Source organism: Ixodes scapularis, unplaced genomic scaffold (genome assembly GCF_016920785.2).
Source record: "Ixodes scapularis isolate PalLabHiFi unplaced genomic scaffold, ASM1692078v2 PGA_scaffold12__126_contigs__length_90152505, whole genome shotgun sequence".
Taxonomy (NCBI): domain Eukaryota; kingdom Metazoa; phylum Arthropoda; class Arachnida; order Ixodida; family Ixodidae; genus Ixodes; species Ixodes scapularis.
The window spans coordinates 87,249,828-87,268,363 of record NW_024609838.1 but is presented as its reverse complement, the minus strand read 5'-3'; positions in this window follow the sequence as shown (position 1 = coordinate 87,268,363).

Below are 18,536 nucleotides of genomic sequence, written 5' to 3'. Positions count from 1 at the left end.
CGATTCGCCTTAGGTATACTCCAAATGCTAATGGACGTTGTTTTTTTTTTCTGTTTGGAAGGCCGGTACGAGTGGTGCAGCGCTTCGCTCTTCCCGATACACCAGTACCTGATCTGCCTAAGTGCAGCTTTTTTCGCAGTTGCCTGGAAGTACGCTGGCGGTTTCGGTGGTTCATAGCCAACAAAAACAGCGCCGAAATATCGCGTAGACTAAGCTCAAAGGGACAGGACAAGGCGCTTGTCCTGTCCCTCTTCCCCTGGTTCTTTTTGGCGTTGTTTTCTTTGGCTATAGAAGAACGTGAGAAGGAATATTCTATACTCCATCTCGCATTAAGTACGACTGCAGCCCACGCTATGGCCCAATGAAATCAATGAAAAGTAACTAAAAGTGCATCGTCACTGCGTTTTTGGTCTTCGTGCGTTTGCTCTCACCATCTCATGACGTACAGTGAAGGCACCGGTATCCTGAACCTCTTTTCTGCGTGTGATTAGTTCAACCACAGCCTCCTCTGTACTCACAGAGCCTGGAAGTTCAACGACGAAGCCATAGAGTGCCCGGCCGCGGATTCGGAGTGCGAGGATCTGGTAGCACAGAGCATCAGAGAGCCATTTCTTGAGGAACCTGGACGTCAGCGCACAGCTTTTAGAGCGGCGAGGACCCAAAGCACACTTGTTTGCTCGGGAGAAGTGCATGTGCTTCGGCTTCTCGCCGCAGCGGGGCGCCAGCCACGTGGCGCTCCTTTCATCCGCTGTCTGCCGCTCCACCTTTTCAATTTCGGCGGCCGCTTCTCATGGCAATCTGCCAGGCTTTGTCAGTGTATAGGAAGCTATGGTTCAACCGCAAAAGGAAAAGCACACGAACGAGAAGTGCCGTGACGATGCACTTTTGGCACAACTTGATTGGCTCCAACGGAGAATAGCGTCGGTTGCGGTTGTACTTAATGCGAAGCCTAAAGAAGCAGCAGGCCGGAAAGGACGTTTCGGAAGTATATTAGGTCCCACGCTGGCGACACTCTTGACGCAGATCATACCTTTGACAAAAAGTCGTTTGTCACTCCGACGCTTTCAGGGTCGTTTGGTTAGAAACGGGGGCGAGTGTGGTGGCACGGCCAATTGATCGAAAACGGGGTACGGCCCGCCACGTCGCGCCGCCACACATAGGCGAAGGAGAGATTGATCAGTTCACACTACGCGCCGCGGTGGCACTGGTAGTCGTGTACGCTCCCGGCGATTCCGGGGACGAGCGCCGCTGAGAAGCACCTGAAAGATAAAAATCAGCGGAGAGATACGCAGACGCAGACGACCTTGTATTGTTAGCAGATTGCTAGGTAAGTTACAGGAGCCGATTAAGATCTGCGGAGAAGGACGAGACTCTATGAGCCTGAATATTAGTAGCGCCAGTTTGAAAATAATGGTTAATAACGATGAGAAAGGGGTCCTCGAGAAATTCAGGATATTTTAATACAACACGTGAAGTATAAATATGTCGAAGTATAGATGAATGAAGGAAAAAGAATAATTAGAAGAACAGAAAAAAAATATGCTAAAAAAATAAAGAAAAAGGAGTGCAGCCATTATGAAGCATACGGCACTATATAACTATAGTAGATTTGAAGTTGTTAGGGGAATGTTGAAAGGAGTCATGGTGCCGGAGTTGTCTTTTGGCATTAAGGTACTATGCATAAAATCTTAAATTCAGTCGAGTTCAGAGATCCGGCAGAGGAGCGTGGGGAGACTGTAAATGAGGGCACATGGGGGAATACACCAAATAAATGAGCGCAGGGAGACATAGGCTGGACATCACTCCATGTTAGAAAGGTGGTAAATGTGTTCATTTCGAACTGAGCCTGGGCACATTAGAGGGTACACGATGGACGAGAAAGGTATATAAGCATCTATAAACAAAAGGTCTGAGCACTAAATAAACATACCGAACCTAAAAAAATGAAATTCAAGTACCAGCAGTTAAGGGCTGGTGCAGAGCAGCCTACCTCTGTAGAAAAGGAAGTAAAAGAAGCAGAGAGAAAAATGTGTGAAGGGAGGACGCAGGAAAAGCCAGCTTTAGCTATGTATAGAAAATGAAAACAGGAAATAAGGAAAGAACTTTGGTATGATCATTCACGGGGGAGCTCGTTGTCATTTGGAGCTCGTTGTCATTTGGAGCATGAGTATTAAGGACTAGGACATATAAGGCAAAGTATAAGGAAATGAATACGCGGTGTGTCCTGTGTCAGGGGGAAGATGAGACAGTAGAAAAAGTGGCCTTGAGATGCACAGGGCTTGCTCCCGCCTTCCCTGCGGGGGCGACAGATTTAGCCGGATCACTGGAGTTTGCAGACGATTATTGAAGAACGGATGATAAGTGTATTTTAATAACGAATTCAAAATTAGAAGACTGGCGGAAATTATCTCGAGAGACTTCAGTGACCTATAACTAACTAATACAGCTGGGTACAGGCAGGACAGAGAAAACTTGGTACCTCTTCTCGCGTGGCTGCTTCCCAAAGTCTCAAACCTGTCTCCCAGTGGGTCCCGTGCTGGGGTAACGCCGACGAGGTTTGACCAGAGGAAAATTGGCGACTCCCTCGAGGGTGGGGGGTGGGCGGGGGGGGGGAGGGGTGATGTTTTTAGTTTTTTTTGCCCGATCCCCCAAAGGTCCATCTGTATATAGAATATACGGCCTGGTGATAGTTACAAAATCGCAGAAGGGAAGCAATTCGGTTTAGAACGGCAAGGGGAGGAGTCATACTTTAGGTTTTAGTTTTTAAGTATATGTGGCGCAAGCTGCCTAGCGATATATAGGGCACAGCCGTTAGTGCCTATTGATACATTCATCTTCCATGGAACAAACCAACCGGTGCTGGTGATGGATCGCAACTACCATCGACCGGTAGCGCTGCGGTGGTCGCCCGGTGTACTAGGCGCGTCTCGCCGTTTGCGGCGCCTCTTGCAGGCCGTACGTCTGCGTTTCAGATCCAGCGGCCGTGGAAGTGGCATGCTAAATTTGATAAATCTTGGGAAAGTAGCGCCATGACCTTCCCTGCCTTCGGGCAGGACAAAAACAGATATTAACGCACATGCGACTAAAACCCGGCAAGGCGATTGGCTTATTGCTTTATGTTTCCATGACAATCGTCATCTCGACTCGATCAAATCTTCGAAGCTCTAAAAGGTGTCGGTCTCTACCAGCCGCTCTCAGATCTCCATGTAGCGTCATCGTAGTGAAAGCTTTCCTCGCCAATACAAGCGTCGTTGGCACTGTATATGCAATCAACTTATCAACCATGCTTATGTCCACAAACTTTTTGCAACGATATAGGTATTCCTGAGCATATGTCGAGACGGGAAAATAATTTTCAAATTCTATTGCATAAAAAATAGAAAGCTCAGTATTGTTACGGAGGAAGGTTAATAAACGAATGCGAAACTGAAAATTAATGTTTAATGAGTCAAACCTCTCTGCACATTTCACAACGGCGACGATAGAACGACTGCCCCGAAGCAGCGCTTTACCTGCTAAAGTTAAACGCGTGGTAAATTAAAACAAAAAGTTTGGAACCAAAAGGCTGATTGACAGGAGAGAAGTACAAGAACCTTCCAGAAAAACATTTATTGAAAAAAAAAAAAAAAAAAAAACATCGACTCCCGTTTTGTTGCGCGTCAGCTGCGTGCATTCCCAACTGCGCCACGCACGCGGCAATAAAATACCTGGAGCTGAAGGCGAGCTAACTTCTGCCCTTGCTCGTGTCAGTAGAATGCGCGGTATTTCATCCCAGGGTGAGGAGCGACATGCCCACAGCGCGCGCCAACCTCCCGTGAGAGGGGGCAGCTAATTCCACGGCATGGACAGACAGCCTCCCCCCCCCTCCCCTCCCCCCCCCCCCCCCCCGGGGGGGGGGGGGGGGGTTCTGGGTGCGTCCAGTGCAGCCAAACGCTAGGATCCTCGTTTTGACAAGGCCCTTGGTTGGTGCATGTAGTCTCGGGCACAGTGAGCCACCTCGCAGTAGGAGGGCTGCGCGGCTGTCTTCCCATTAGAGCGGATCTGCTTCCGCTCCGCGAAAAGAGACTAAGGAGCGAGGTTGCAGATGAAACCATAGAGGATGAGAAAAAAAGAGAGGGGTGGAGTGAGAGGGAGAAAAAGAGGAGAAACTGGATAGCGTGGGATTATAAAATGGAGCTAAAGGAACGGACATTGAAATAGATGAAAGCGCAGCGTTGAAGTCGATCGAAGCGGATAACGAAGGAGACAACATTGGAAATAAGAGACAGGGATTTTCAGAGCTCGGAGGTGACCTAAATAAAGATAAAACAAAGGAGCAGAACATGAGGTTGGAGTGAATACTGGAAGCAGTAAATTAGTGGGGGAAAGAAAGTTATTCGGACTTGAAGCTTGATAAGAGGGGCTCGCAGTCGTGTACAGATGCTGACGCGAAGGGAAGCAGAATCTCGGGGTGTAAAATTATTTATTTATATTCATTTATTTCTCTTCAAGTCTCCAATGGGGCATTACATACGGGGGGAATCTGTGCAAAGATAATACAACAATTTGAAACAGAAAAAAACGAAGCAAAACAAAAGTAGAAACAACAGTAATGAAAGCCGCATACAGCGACAATCTGGTAGGACAGTTGCGGTTAGCCCAGGTGTTGTGACTGACTGGCGGAATATGGCTGGGTCTGAAATAAGTTATATTTCCTCGGGAAAGGGGGGGGGGGGGGGGGGAGAGAGAGTTCCAGATGGTTACAGCCCGTGAAGGAAATCAGGTGTTAAAGGCCTTTTTTTGCTATATGTTATACAGTTGATGCAGCAAGTGTGATTTAGGCGAGATGACATCCTACCTGAATGTAGTAAAAGAAAAGTGCCATATGGACATATTTTTGGGGGTAAAATATATGTATAATACACATTCTAGAAGTTTTTCTGGGGTGAAAGAGTATTTGAAGCTCTAAGTTTTTTTTTTTTTTTTTTTTTTTTAGGCTGTGGTACGCTTATGTTGTAGGAATATGTTGATGTAATAAATGGAACGGCAGGGTTTTAGAATGCTTCAAGATTATCGGCGAGGTGGACTGAAGGATTCCAGTAGACGAGGCATATTCTAGTTTTGGGCGCACGAATGTTACGTAGGCCAGTTTTCTTAGGTGAGGGGTGCCGACTTCAGGTGGTGATCGAAATTTCTGGGCGTGCGTTATGCTTCAGATGTAAGCTTGTCGATATGCTGAATCCATGGAAGTGAAAAAAACAAAAAAAAAACACGAAGAAGCTTATATGATGAGGCAGTGGCGATTACAACGGCATTTAGAGAGTATAAAAAATATTAGGAATTTTTTTCCGTGTGAATGACAAAAATGTGATTTTCTGGGACGAAGCTTCAATTCATGTTAGGTCGCTATGCAGAGTAAGATGATCGGAGATATTGTAAATAATGAAGTCGTCGGCAAACAGCCTGATTTTTAAATTGCTGTACTGCGGAAGGTCGTTCATGGTCGTTTATAAGAAATAAAATTGGGAAACGTTCTGCGCATCGGGAAACGCACGAAGCTGCTTTTACAAGAGTCGATTTGTAATTATTATCTATTTTGAACTGTGCTCGGGAAGCGATAGATTCATGAATTCAGCAGATAATGGCTTTGTCAAGGTCAAGCACAGAAAGCTTAGAAAGAAGGCGATTATATGGCGCTCGATCGATGCCTTGGGAAAATTGAGGAATATGGCATCCTTTCGATAGTTGTTATTTGTGTTAACGTGCAAGTCACAAGCAAATTTGCCAAGTTGTGTTTCACAATAAAATTGTTTAGAAATACAGGTTGGTGAGATTAAAAAAAAAATGCATATGAAAACAAAACAAATTGACGTCCATGCCACGGCTGGTTCGCTAGACGCTTGATGACTTCTGGCACTGTGGCGTTGGTGTTTCAAACATCCACGAACAAAAACATAACACGCGGTACGTGGTAGAGTCAATGAAATCTTTATAAACGCACGGCGTGATGAGTTTGGACATTTTATGATCAATTGGCAACCAGTGTACTCTAAAAAAAAATCTAAAAAAAACGTGCGTCTACTTTTACGCACAACACTCGGAGAGCCAATCACCGCAACTTACGGAGGCAGCTCAGCGCATGATGCCGCCGAAACATATGTTTAGACCAAAAACGCAGTCTGAGTTGTGACATTAAGCAATGCGAAACGGCACGCTTGCATTGCTTAATTTTACAACTAAGACTGTGTTTTTTGGTCTAAACATAAGTTTCTGCATCATCATTCCCTTAGCTGGCTTCGTAAGCTGCGATGATTGGCTCTACGAGTGTCATGATGAAAACTGGTGGATGTAATAACTCACGCCCTGCGTTTCCGAAGCCTTAAGTACCTCAGTGCTCAATCCTCCTGGGGTACACAGCTTATAGCACAAACGTAATCCAATAACAAGCCTCTAGACCGGCGACGCAAGAATTACAGTCATCTGCAATGGCGATTTCCTAGTGCATCCAAATTGCAAGAAGTGTATACGCCTGAGAGGAACAAAGATATACGCATGCCATACTGCAAGGACACAGGACATTACGACAAAAGATGCCAGAGCGGCCGGACGAGTCGACAGTCTTAACACCTTAATTGCAATGTCTGCTATTTTTTGTTACCAAGATTCCTTAATGTTAGATGTCACGTTATTTCGGATTTGGGCCAGATATCCCCCTCCTTAAAACATGGGGGGGGGGGGGGGGGGGGCCTTGTTAGGAGAGAAGAATCGAGGCACCCCAATGTGCTCGCTTGACGGCGCCGTTTACTGTTGCGCATCGACCAAAACGCTTTTGTATACCATTTTATTTGTTTTTACCTCGACTAAACGTGCGAAAAAAATGAAAGCCGTTTACAAATCTCTGTAACGCCGAATTGGAGCGCAGCTCTTGAGGAGGAGTAGGGAAGGGTACTGAGGGGGGGTCACGTCACCTGCAGGTAGTCACGTGACCCCGGGGGGGTCACGTGATCTCGGAGGAGGGGGGCCACGTGACCTCGGGGGGGGGGGGGGTCACGTGACCTCGGGGGGGGGGGGGGGGTCACGTGATCTTGGGGGGGGTCTCGTGACCTCGGGGGAGTCACGTGACCTCGGGGGGAGGGGGTCACGTGACCCCCCGGTTACGCCGGCGCCGACGCCACTCAGGCTAGAAACGGGCCCCTAAGAGCTGCGCTCTAAAACCTCTCGGTGTCTAGTATCACGTCCTTTTGACTTGGTCATTAGTCGTGGCATAACGAGACAAAAACATTGCTAACTTCTGGTCACTCTTCCATCCGCTTTGCCTGCGCTGAGTGGCATCAGACTCGTTCCAGTCACCAAATATGTCTTTGTAATGCCGCAGTCATAGGCCTCATACATCATAAAAAGTACACGTAGTTCGTTGTACAAATATTGGCAGAATTTTCTCGATCATGTTCGAACACTCGTCATGCTTATGTGTGCTTTGTATATGTGTGCACACAAGTTTTGTATGATCAATGCGACACGACCGTCAAGCTATAGTTAGTGTCTGTTCTTTGTATCATGTCGTAGCCCCCGAGCTACATCGAGAATAGAAACGACAACGAGAGTGGTGAGTTTCGGCACCGCGCGACCGGTAACGCGTGCCACGAGTCGCGGACATTTGGGGCGACATGGTGGATCGATGTCCTGCACTGGCCTGCTCCTGCCTTGAAACTTATAACCATTAGAAAATATTGTATATATAAATGTAGTAACTTAAATCAAGCTCGCTACAATGTATTAGTGATGTAAAGGCGGCTACAGTAGCTAGTTGTACATACTTTCAGCATAACTTGGCAAAAGGTGAAAGTTATTTGGCCTCAATGAGCCAATCAAAGCGTCGAAGCGAGATAGGAGATAACTGATCGTCGGACCTCACTCCTGCCGTAGAAATTCGTCACATAATCTACACCGTCTCTCTGCTTGACTCTACAGGTCCATAGTAGACCGAGTTCAGTCATGCAGTCGGAAAATTAATTATACCCTGAGCCGTGACTGCACGAACTCACACAGGTACATTGTTCATGCAAATCAGAGCTTCGCAGGCGCGTTTATTGTAGGATGCCTTTGTCGTGCAACGACAGCTACCATGTCGCATGGACCACGCTACGGTGAGTTCACCCACTCGGGTACAAATTGTTTTGGTGTTTACACTTTCCTCCTTAATTCGCTAATTGTGCACAAACGTTTAAAAGAAGAAGTGTAATGCTTTAGCTCATTATTCACCGTACGCTTTTGTTCGTGCTCTCGCTCTTTGAAGTCATTGGAACTGTTTCATGTTGGTGGACGCTCCCAGCGTTTGGCTGACAACGAAATGGAACCGTATCAAATCGAGCTGTTACGCTAGTTGGTTTCGCATATTCACAATGTAGCGCAAAGGAAACACAGGAAAGTGAGAGGAGAAGGAAAGAACGCTACTCACAACTACGTATTTACAGGTAGTGAATACTGTGCCTAGCGTTCTTTCCCTTCCCTGCCTCGTTCCTGCGTTGTCTTTGCCGCTACATTGTAAATACCCTAATGGAAGCCTCGTTCAATGGTGTTTCGTCATCCCCAATGACATTCTTATGCATTTAAGCAATTTTAAAGGCTTGGTAATATCAGAATTATAAAATGCATATTAATTTTGTATTTCGTTCTTTTGTTTACTTTGTTCGGTATTCTTATGCGCATACTATGTTGTGTTTGATGTGTGTGTGTTACCTTTTTGTTCGTGTTATGATGCACCATCCGGAAGTCATGTTGCTCCTGGTGGGCATCAATAAATAAACATAAACATGAACAACTGCACAGATAGCCGAGCGTGTTGGATAGACTGGAGCTCATACATAAATAATTAAAACACTGAAATAGTCAAAGGACAGGCACTTACAGTTTTTTCAACGAGTAGCGACATTTCTATGACGGACTTCACACCGCGAAAACCACTTTTTCTACTATCTCTTCTTGTAGCATTTTCGTCGTCCCTCAAATTATTTGTGACCAAAGTGGTTTTTTCCAGTGTGAAGGGCATCATATAAATGAAGTTTCACGTTGAAAGAACCGTGCGTGTGTGTCCCTCGTCCATTTCTGCGTTTTTATTCTTTCTGTGAGAAATAAGCAAGTAAATAGCAGACCGATCGACAAATTGCCTTACTCTACTTTACATTTAAGTTATATGTACATTACAATAAGTGACCGCCATACTAATGAGTAAGTGTTGTTGCCACTCTCGTGTACCGACTCTCCGGGCAAGAACTCTCGGTCTCTCCGGCCAACTCTTCTGCCGATGGTATCGAGCGCGCCACCAAGCGGCGGGCCGTCCAAACACTGCTGCAATCGTCGAGCCAAAAACGGCCGACTGAGTCACAATTAGGACGATCGAAGACGAGGCTACCGCGAACACAACGGCCCCAACTCCCGGGGCTGGCGGAGAGACGATAGCGGTCAAGGGATCGAACCGGCCAGGGCCGCTGTCGAAGGCGGACGCCACTCTTGGCCTCGGATGCGCACCCGCTCCTCGAAATGGGGCTACTAAATGGCGAGCACTGTCGTTAGTCGTTGAACTAGTGACTAGTTTTGTGCCATCGGGGACTTCTCGCGCTGCAGCTCTGACGGCTGGATGTTGTCGGCCTTTCGTAATGGAGGCATACGCATCTCTGCAAAACTAGGCACGGTTGACCCTGAAGAAGCCATCGGCGTTTTCGATGCAGAATGCATTTTAACGGAAGCTATGTTAGAACCGCTCGCGGTTGCCGACTGAGGGAACACGAGAACGACGTGATTAGTTAAAAGTTGTTTTTTTTTTGTTCTTTTTTAAGCTTAACAGATTTGTTTTAAAAAGCCGTGAAATCTAGACTTATGCGGTTTGTGCAGGAGAGTTGTATATGGCAATGGGGACATACTATAGGAGGTTAATCGTAACGACCAGTCCGGTAATTAAGTACACTTTGTTAAATAACTTTTTAACCAGTCAAAATATACATATAGTACCAATTATAAACTTGCTCAGCGTCGTCGAAAATCACAAATCAACACTTTTTGGAAAGATATCAAGCAAGATCAGCTTTTTATGGTGCTCGGCGTTTCATAAAAAACTCAATTTGGACGTTTTTCCAGGTTTAAGTTTCTCATCGGAGCGCACTTCTGTGCCCGCGATCCTGCTCCTCGCGTCAAACGCACTCGCGTCGATGCACTCACGTCAATGCACTTGCGCCAAATCTGGGCTCCGTCCTGGCCCCCGTTAGATGACGTATCAAATTTACCACTAGGGGAATGATACGTGTACTTTGTATCAGAAGAAAACCAAGTACCGCCGACCACAAATGCCTGTTTGAGCCATTCGAAAGTTTTAGTAGACCGTACGCTGCGGGGGCGGGCTCAACGGGCGCGTGCTCGATTTATGCTTCAAAGTGTCGGCACGAGCTTCCGCTAGCGAGACGTAGCGCTAGAAAACGGTCAATTCATGTCTAATGGAGCGGCGAAAAAAGTGCATCGTGACGGCGCTGGTCGTGTTCGTGTGTCCGTTATCACCGGCTAAATCGATCGGGCTAAATAGATGCGCCGTGAACCCGCGTTGTGTGTGACCACAGCCTCCTCTATACACAAAAAGCCTGGCAGTTCAACGACGGAGCCATAGAGTGCCTGCTCGCAGATTGAAAGCGCGAATTCTGGTGGCATTGTGCATCAAAGAGTCATCTCTCGGGGAACCTGGACGTCAGCGCACAGCTTTTGCAGCGGCGTGCACCCGAAACACACCTGTTCGCTCGGGAGAAGTGTGTTTTGGCGTGTCGCCGCAGCGGGGCGCCAGTCACGTGGGTTTCCTCTCATCCGTTGTCTGCCGCTTCACCTTTTCTATTTCGGCGGCCGCTTCTCGTGGCGATCTGCCATGCTTTGTCAGTGTATAGACCAGGGGTGGCCAAACCGCGGCTCGCGAGCCGCATGCGGCTCTTTGCTGGTCCAAGTGCGGATCGCGGATCCCTCGTAAAGGGACCCCCCCCCCCCCCCTTCGCCCCTTTCCGCGTTTCCCCAGGAAAAAAAAAAGGATTCAGAATAAAGCACACTGCAACTTGCAGTTTGACAGCCTTGTACTCCCATACGTAAAGTCGTACAGCCTTGTGCGCTCATACGTACAGTTAGACTAGGAACAAACGTTAAGTTTGCTCCCCCCCCCCCCCCCCCCCCTTTGCGGCTCTTAGAAGTTCCGCGGTTTTGTTTGCGGCTCTTAGACCAGGCCAGCCTGGCCACCCCTGGTATAGACCGTTTTATCGTGGGTAGCGCCATTTTGAGAGCGAGAGAGAAAAGGGGAAAGGGCTACCGGCGCTTTCCCCCTTTCTGATTGTGTAGAAAGAGTAAAAGTCCCGGATGAGAGGCTTGGCCGGTGTTGGGTGTCTGCTGTGCCTCAACTTCTTTCGCGCTTTCTTTTTTGTTTTAGACTCACAAACTTAATTGGAGCCACGGGCTTTGATGGCAACAGTCCCCCGGTCATCGGGACACCATTGCTCGGTCATAGGGTGCACGAATAACTACCGAAAGCGTCGAATACCGCCCAAGGACCTCGTAGCTTGCATGGAATTCGGCAAGGCACGTGCGGCTGCAATGTTTTGAAGCTCCACCGCTTTCCGCGTGACTGGAAATGATGAACCCTTCATACATCTCTGTTTGCAATAGGCCCATTTCAACGCAGCCGTTTTTAGTAATGAACAAGCGATACACGAAACGGGAACCTCAATTAACTTTTGTAAACACCCGGAGCTGCTACATATCGTTTTGCTGCGCTGCTTTTATCTTGCGTGTCCGTGTTCTTATATTTCATTGTGGATGAACGACGAAGACGTTCTAGATGTGCTTATATCGAACCGCAGAAAGCGTCAAAGCAGCTACGAATTATTTTATTATTTGATGCAATATTTTGAGTACTAACCTCCAATTTCTATCACTGGCTCGTTCGCTGCCGCTGTTCCCCCCGTTGCCGCACTGGCGGATGCCATGACTCGAACAAAGAAACGTACACACTGTGCTCGAAGACGCAGATCGCAACACACGAGTCGTTCCCTGGAGCGACTATCCAGCGCTTCAAAGCGCCCAATCAACGAAAACAACCCAAAAAACCCACCAGCGGCACTCCAAGGAGTGCAGGGGATATTCAGGAAAACCGATAGAACTACCTTTTCAACAATTTCTAGCCTCACACGCCGGCGGAAATAAGCCTTCAAATAAGTGTTGGAAATGATAAAATCGAGTCAGTCACAACTGCAAATTATCCATATTAAGATAAATTCAGTTACAAAATTTTACAAGCTGAAACAGCGATTATCACGAGAAAACTGGCACGCACCTTGCGAGCGTACCCCATGTTCATCGGCGGTACAGCGTTCGGTGCGCGCTCCATTCACAAGCTGTTCCGAGCACAGTCGAGAAGATGGTGTTGAGGAAATGTCTTTTCGGTTTACGAACGCAACCCACTGCCGCCAAGACCGGGGGCATGTGGAAAGCGATGGAGCTTAAAGACATTGCAGCCGCTCTCGCCTTGCCAGATTCATTGCATTCTACATAGGTCCTCGGACAGTATTCGACGCTTTCTGTCGTTATTTGTGCACCCTATGATTGAGCAATGGTGTCCCGATGATAGGGGAACTGTTGCCATCGAAGCCCGTTACTCTAATTAAGTTTGAGAGTTCAAAACAGAAAAGAAAGCGCTAACGAAGTTGGGGCACAGCAGACACCCAACGCCGGCCAAGCCTCTCATCCGGGACTTTTACTCTTTCTACACAATCAGAAAGGGGGAAAGCGCCAGTAGCCCTTTCCCCTTTTCTCTCTCGCCCTCTTTCAGTAAAACGGTCTATAGGACGCTATGGTGTGACTGGTTTATCCGGCGACACGAACCCGAACCCATAAAGACGCCAAGCGCAGTGACGAAGCAAGTCTGGCGCTGCTTGGCTGGCTCCATCCCGTCGTAGCGTCGGCGGCGCTCCGACCCATTGTGACCTTAAGTCTCCAGATAAGAGCTTCCTACAAGTAGCGACATTTTTCGAAGCGCCGACTGCGTGACGGTGCAGGTTTTAGGAAGCAAATGGCGGCGCTCAGCAGAAGTTTGAACAGAGTGCCTCCATTTTGTTTCAGCGGAATGTGCTTTGTCATTTGTATTGGTTGTCGTTACTTTTAAAATAGTTATCAAGGGACTTTATTGTGACCTACTGCCTTGGTCCCCAAACGGATATTCATTCGATGACTTTCCAAAAATCAGTGCTGAAAGGCGCACTAGAAACCTTATATCGCCGCTTATTAAGCAATTTTCACGCTTAATGAGCGTGAATCGGACGATTAGCTCCCAAAACCGCGTCCTCGATCGTACATATCTTTATCGAAATTTAACGCTCCAGAGCGCGTCACCGCGAAAACTTTATACAACGTTATACAAGGATTCGAATTCCAAACGAAGATACCTGAATCGGGCACGCGAGCGAAGTTCCTACTCGGGTACTTTTCATCGGACGTTTTATGTCAAATATCTTAAAGCTCCACTCTGAGGTCCTAAAAAAAAAAATATATATATATATATATAAATTAGAGGCCGTGTCTTGCATGCTTTCTATACCAGCCTGTTTTCCCTCTGCACACTGGATTAAGAGCTCGCTCCCGGGTGGCTAGCTGAACGCGAAATCGCTCAAATCCGCTAGAACAATAAAAGAGGTAGGCGATGAGCGAGATGATCGCGATGATTAATATTTTGAACGAACTATATTAAAAATGACTACCTGGCACCAAGCTCTTAAACTACCGTGCAGACGCCGAATATCCTATCGACCTTTTCATCCTCCGTCTCGTGGGCGCTGCCATCTTGGATTCACGTGACGTGGCCGCCATTAGGTTGCTTCAACTCGTCGCCTCCGCTGTATCTCTCCCCTCCACACCTAGGCGTATGCTTTGTATTAGTGTTTTTCACTCACTAAATCTTCCACTAAGCACCTCGGTGTGCAAAGACGGACTCGCACTCATACACATAAACGAGCTAGGCTCCTTGAACTCACCGTAAACGTGGACAGACATGTTTGTTATCGTTTTAAACCGAAGCGGAAAGGCAATGTCGGGGTATTCTTTTTAAAACAAGAATGGTTTTATCAAGATTGTTTTTCTCTGAAACATAAAAAACTATATATATATATATATATATATATATATATATATATATATATATATATATTCTGGGCAAAATAGGTTTGGAGCACGGAAAACAATTTTGCAACACACAATTCACACGTCAGTCATGTCTCCAAGCAGTGAGAGCCGAGAAATGGAATGTAGTTAACTACATTTGGTGGGCGGGGCCTAGGGCGGGCTACTTTCACCGAAATTGCCTCTAACGAAGTAAATACGGGTAAGAAAAACTATTTTTTTGTAGAAACATTTGATAAAAAATTATTTGTCCCATTTAGGCCCGTTGAAACAGTTTTGTTTTCCTTTCAGTGACTTTTTAAGTGCATAGTTGAATATTGTGGTCTCGGCTCAAAAACAGCGCTCCCCTAATCTATGCGGAGAGCAAGTCGTATGCTTCTTGTGCAGGAGTTGAGGTGACGTCAGAACGACACCGAGTTCTGATTGGCTGATTGAAAAAAATAGTGGGCAGATCTCACTGCTAGATATGCTGAGGTCTACCCACTATTTTTTTCAATCAGCCAATGAGAGGTCGGCCTCGTTCTGACATCACCGCAACTCCCGCGCAAGAAGCGGACGACTTGCTCTCCGCATAGTCACCGAAATTTTAAGAAACGCGGGACGTGGCTCATTAGCTTCACCCACATTGCTTCCTTGTTGATCCTGCGTTATTTCCATCTGCCACTGGAGCAATCTGATTGGCTGAGGAGCGGTAATGAGATGCTCGGGAGTATCGCCTTACCCTATGTTCCTTGAGCTGTCGGTGATTGTGCACCATTCTAATAATCGCCGCCTTCATGCCGCCATCTTCGTCTACCGGTCTGGGGTACGTGTTCTGAGCGTGCGCTGTAGTCGTTTCCTGCGAAATATGAAACGCTGCGCATGCGTTCACTGGCCAGTGCCTCGGTATTTCTAGACTGGATGATAAGCGCTAGGAAAGGTCTATCGTACGCTGAGCATTGTCGAGTGAATACATGCCTACTAAACGAAGTATTAAGCGGCGGTCAAGCTGCTAATGCGTAATTCAAACCACAACCTTCAGACACTGTTTAGTCTCGGTTCTTCCTCGTATGACGGTTCTTTCGTATAGACCAGACAAAACAATCCTCGTGTATGATTCATGCAAGCTGTATGAAACACGTGTGCTTCGACCGTGCTTCAGGCAGGTCAGCAGATAATAGAGTACTCCCCAAAAGGCTCGCATTGAACGCTGTGGGCAGTCCATTCTAGAACCTCTTGGACCATCGAGGGGAGTGGAATGACTCGATTTTGATTGCCCCGTTGACGAAGTGGTAAGTATGAGTGGTACGTAAATATTAAGACAGCGCTCACTCGCGCTGCACCCGTTCATCTTTTTGAGAGCCCCCGTTGAAACACGAGCCTCCAGCGGCTGCAAGGACCTGCCTAGGCTAAGCAAGGAGTAGGAGTACGGCCGGCCGCGTCCCACGCCTTTCTGGCTGCCTGGCTACCACTCCTGTGTACAGGAAGGTCCGCCCGGTTTACTGATAATTTAAGAAGTCCACTGAGGAAAAGTTGGAACAGGATGATTGGCCTAATATACTTGTACTATCAATGCATGACACTCACAGAATCTTTAATGTGCGTATCATTCGTGGAAGTAGGCTTTGAAAATTCGGTTATTTTACTAATAACCTACTTCTGGAACGGCAAATAGGTCAACAAAATTAATATATAATAAATATTAATAATAATTAGCCTTCGTAGTCCCGTATACACGCGCACAAACTGGCACGTCCGAACCCGTCCCCACGTGCGCCAGCATTTTATCAGTGTTTGTAGGCAACACCTACATTATAATAAATTTAAGGAAAGTCACATATTCCAAGATGCAAGCAGTGTACTTGGGGGTGACGGGATGTCGTGAAATAAGGTTGGTAAATTGAAACCGAGGCCGTGGCCAAGGGGCACTCAAGGCGCTTTGCACGGCACTACGCCGCTAGGATCGGTTCGCTTTTGCAGAAGGTCTCTTTTGTTATCAGGTTTTCACGGAACATCGCTTCTTTAGTATGATGCATGGTCCGTGTGACTTCGGATTCACTGACATTCCGAGTGGGGCGCCACTGTTTGGAGAGCAGGCGACATAGGGATCTTCCGTACCGGATTCCCTCTCCCGCACCTCCTTCTCTCCTGGCGAGGCGTACGCAGCCAGGCGCGGTGGCCTGTAGCTGTAGCGAGAGCGTCGATGATAGAGCCACTATCTGGGCCATGGACGAACGGAGGCATTTCGCTCGATGAGCCGAGGGAAGGGAGGGAGAGATGGGGAGAGAGAGGGTTGGAGGGAGACTATCGATCGTGCCTGCCGCCAGGGGAGACCCCGCACAGCGATTTTTCGGCAACACGGAGCCGGTGCTACGATGCCCCGTGGTGCTACTCGCCGCCGCGGCCGTTAACATCGCCTCCTCTATGAACCAACAAGGAGCTCGGCTCTCTTTGGCACACAGATACACGGGCGCGAGAGAGGTTCCGTTGTTTCTGAGACTGGATCAGAGAAGACGGCTTCGAATGTTCCATCGGGTGTCTGCTGTACGAACGAACGAACTGAATGTTGCATGTGGTAAGCGGTTTGCTTAACTCTGAAACGTTGTGGGAGTGTCAATCGCGTTCTGTGGCAGACATTATGCGTCATGCGAATGTTCGAGTGGCGTGCCGCCAGGTACACTTTAACATGCATACACACATCCATGCAACTTGACTGGCACTTCCATCTACCGTACAGCCGCAATCACTATGCTCGTACTTCATAGAAAAAACACAGTGTGCGCTGGATACAGGGTGCCAGCCCTTAGCAAAAAGAGGCCGTACTTCAAACGAAGTTGAAATATATTTAGTACGAATATTCATTTTGTATTTATTCTGTATTATTTTGGCCGCATTCGAAATACGCGCGTAATGTATTCAAAATACATTATAAATATGAATCAAAAAATATTTTAGATATACCAAAAATATTATTCCTTCACACTCAAGATGCCATTTGTGCATTAAAAACCGGTTACACAATTTTTATTTTTGATTTTGTCAGCAAATGGTGTCCCTGTGGTATTAGAAGGCACTACTAAATACATCTCACGAAGCCACATTAGAAACGAACACAAACACAAACACCATGCCGCACTGAACAGCTCATTCACAGTCCCGTTGACTGCTCTAGAGCCTTATATAGCCTACATATTGAAGGTAATAATGTTTTCGGTGACCACCTCTGCGCTTACTAAGGTTCCAAGTATTCGATCTTCTCCTCGGGAGTCTGTCAAAGGGGAAACAGTGTTTTGAAGTTCGTGGACGATATCTCTTACTAAAAGGCATTGGTACAACTAATAACAATGCGGCACAGTCCCTAAAACAATATCCACACAAACGGCTCATAAAATACATGTTATTGCTTCTCTGCGTAGCACCTTTCAGGGCGAAGCGAATCAAGGCAGTTTCTTCACTTTAAAATACTGTAAACGACTTTATTTTCGTGAGGACCTAATTCTCGCAAAGTTGGCGAATCGCCTACAATTCCGAAAAATAGGTCCCGTGAACAATTCCGGCAAAATGTAAAAACATTAAAATCTATATTGCGATCCCAGCGCGTCGCGAAAATTAGAATTTGCGAATTATTCCAAAACTCCAACTTTGACCTAAATCGCGAAATATTGAGCCCGCGAAAAATAAATATTTTACAGTAGTTGTTTTGCCTTTCCTTTTTAGTAGTTGACTATTTAATATGGTAGTTAATGTCACTGTATTAAAGTCACTATTTCCATCACGTACAATGGTGAGTATACACGTTCAGTGAACTAACATTGTGCTAACAAAACCACGCCAAACGTATCTGTTCACAGCACCTGCTGAAGCTTTCCAGCATCAGCAAATGTTGTGGTTGTAGTTCCCGAACCCCGTTTGTGATTGGTGTGCAAGGAACTGATCAGGTGTGTTCTTGATAGAAAAAAGGAAACAATAACATAAACTGGGCTGATTTATCAGTGCGATGCTGCGCAATTCAATTGCCAAAATGTATTTAGGCGCTTCAGTGTACTCCATATCTGCTTGAAGTGAACTTCAGAAGGGGAGCTTTTAAATATTTTTGTAGTTTAAGTCAAACTACCAAAGTATTGGAGTCAAAAGGTACTTAGAGTATAACACAACAGTATTTATGATTTTCGGGTATTTTAAGAGTATTCTGCACGTATTCTTGATTGCTTCATTTTTTTAGGGTTGGAGTACATTTTGCATGAATTAAACAAATATTTCAAGAAATATATGTGAAAGGTATTTTGTGCCTATTAATTTAGTATTTACATATTTCAAAACGCATGAAGGGAACTTCAAATGTAGTTTAAGTAAAGGTATTTTAAAATGATTTTTAGAAGTATATTTTA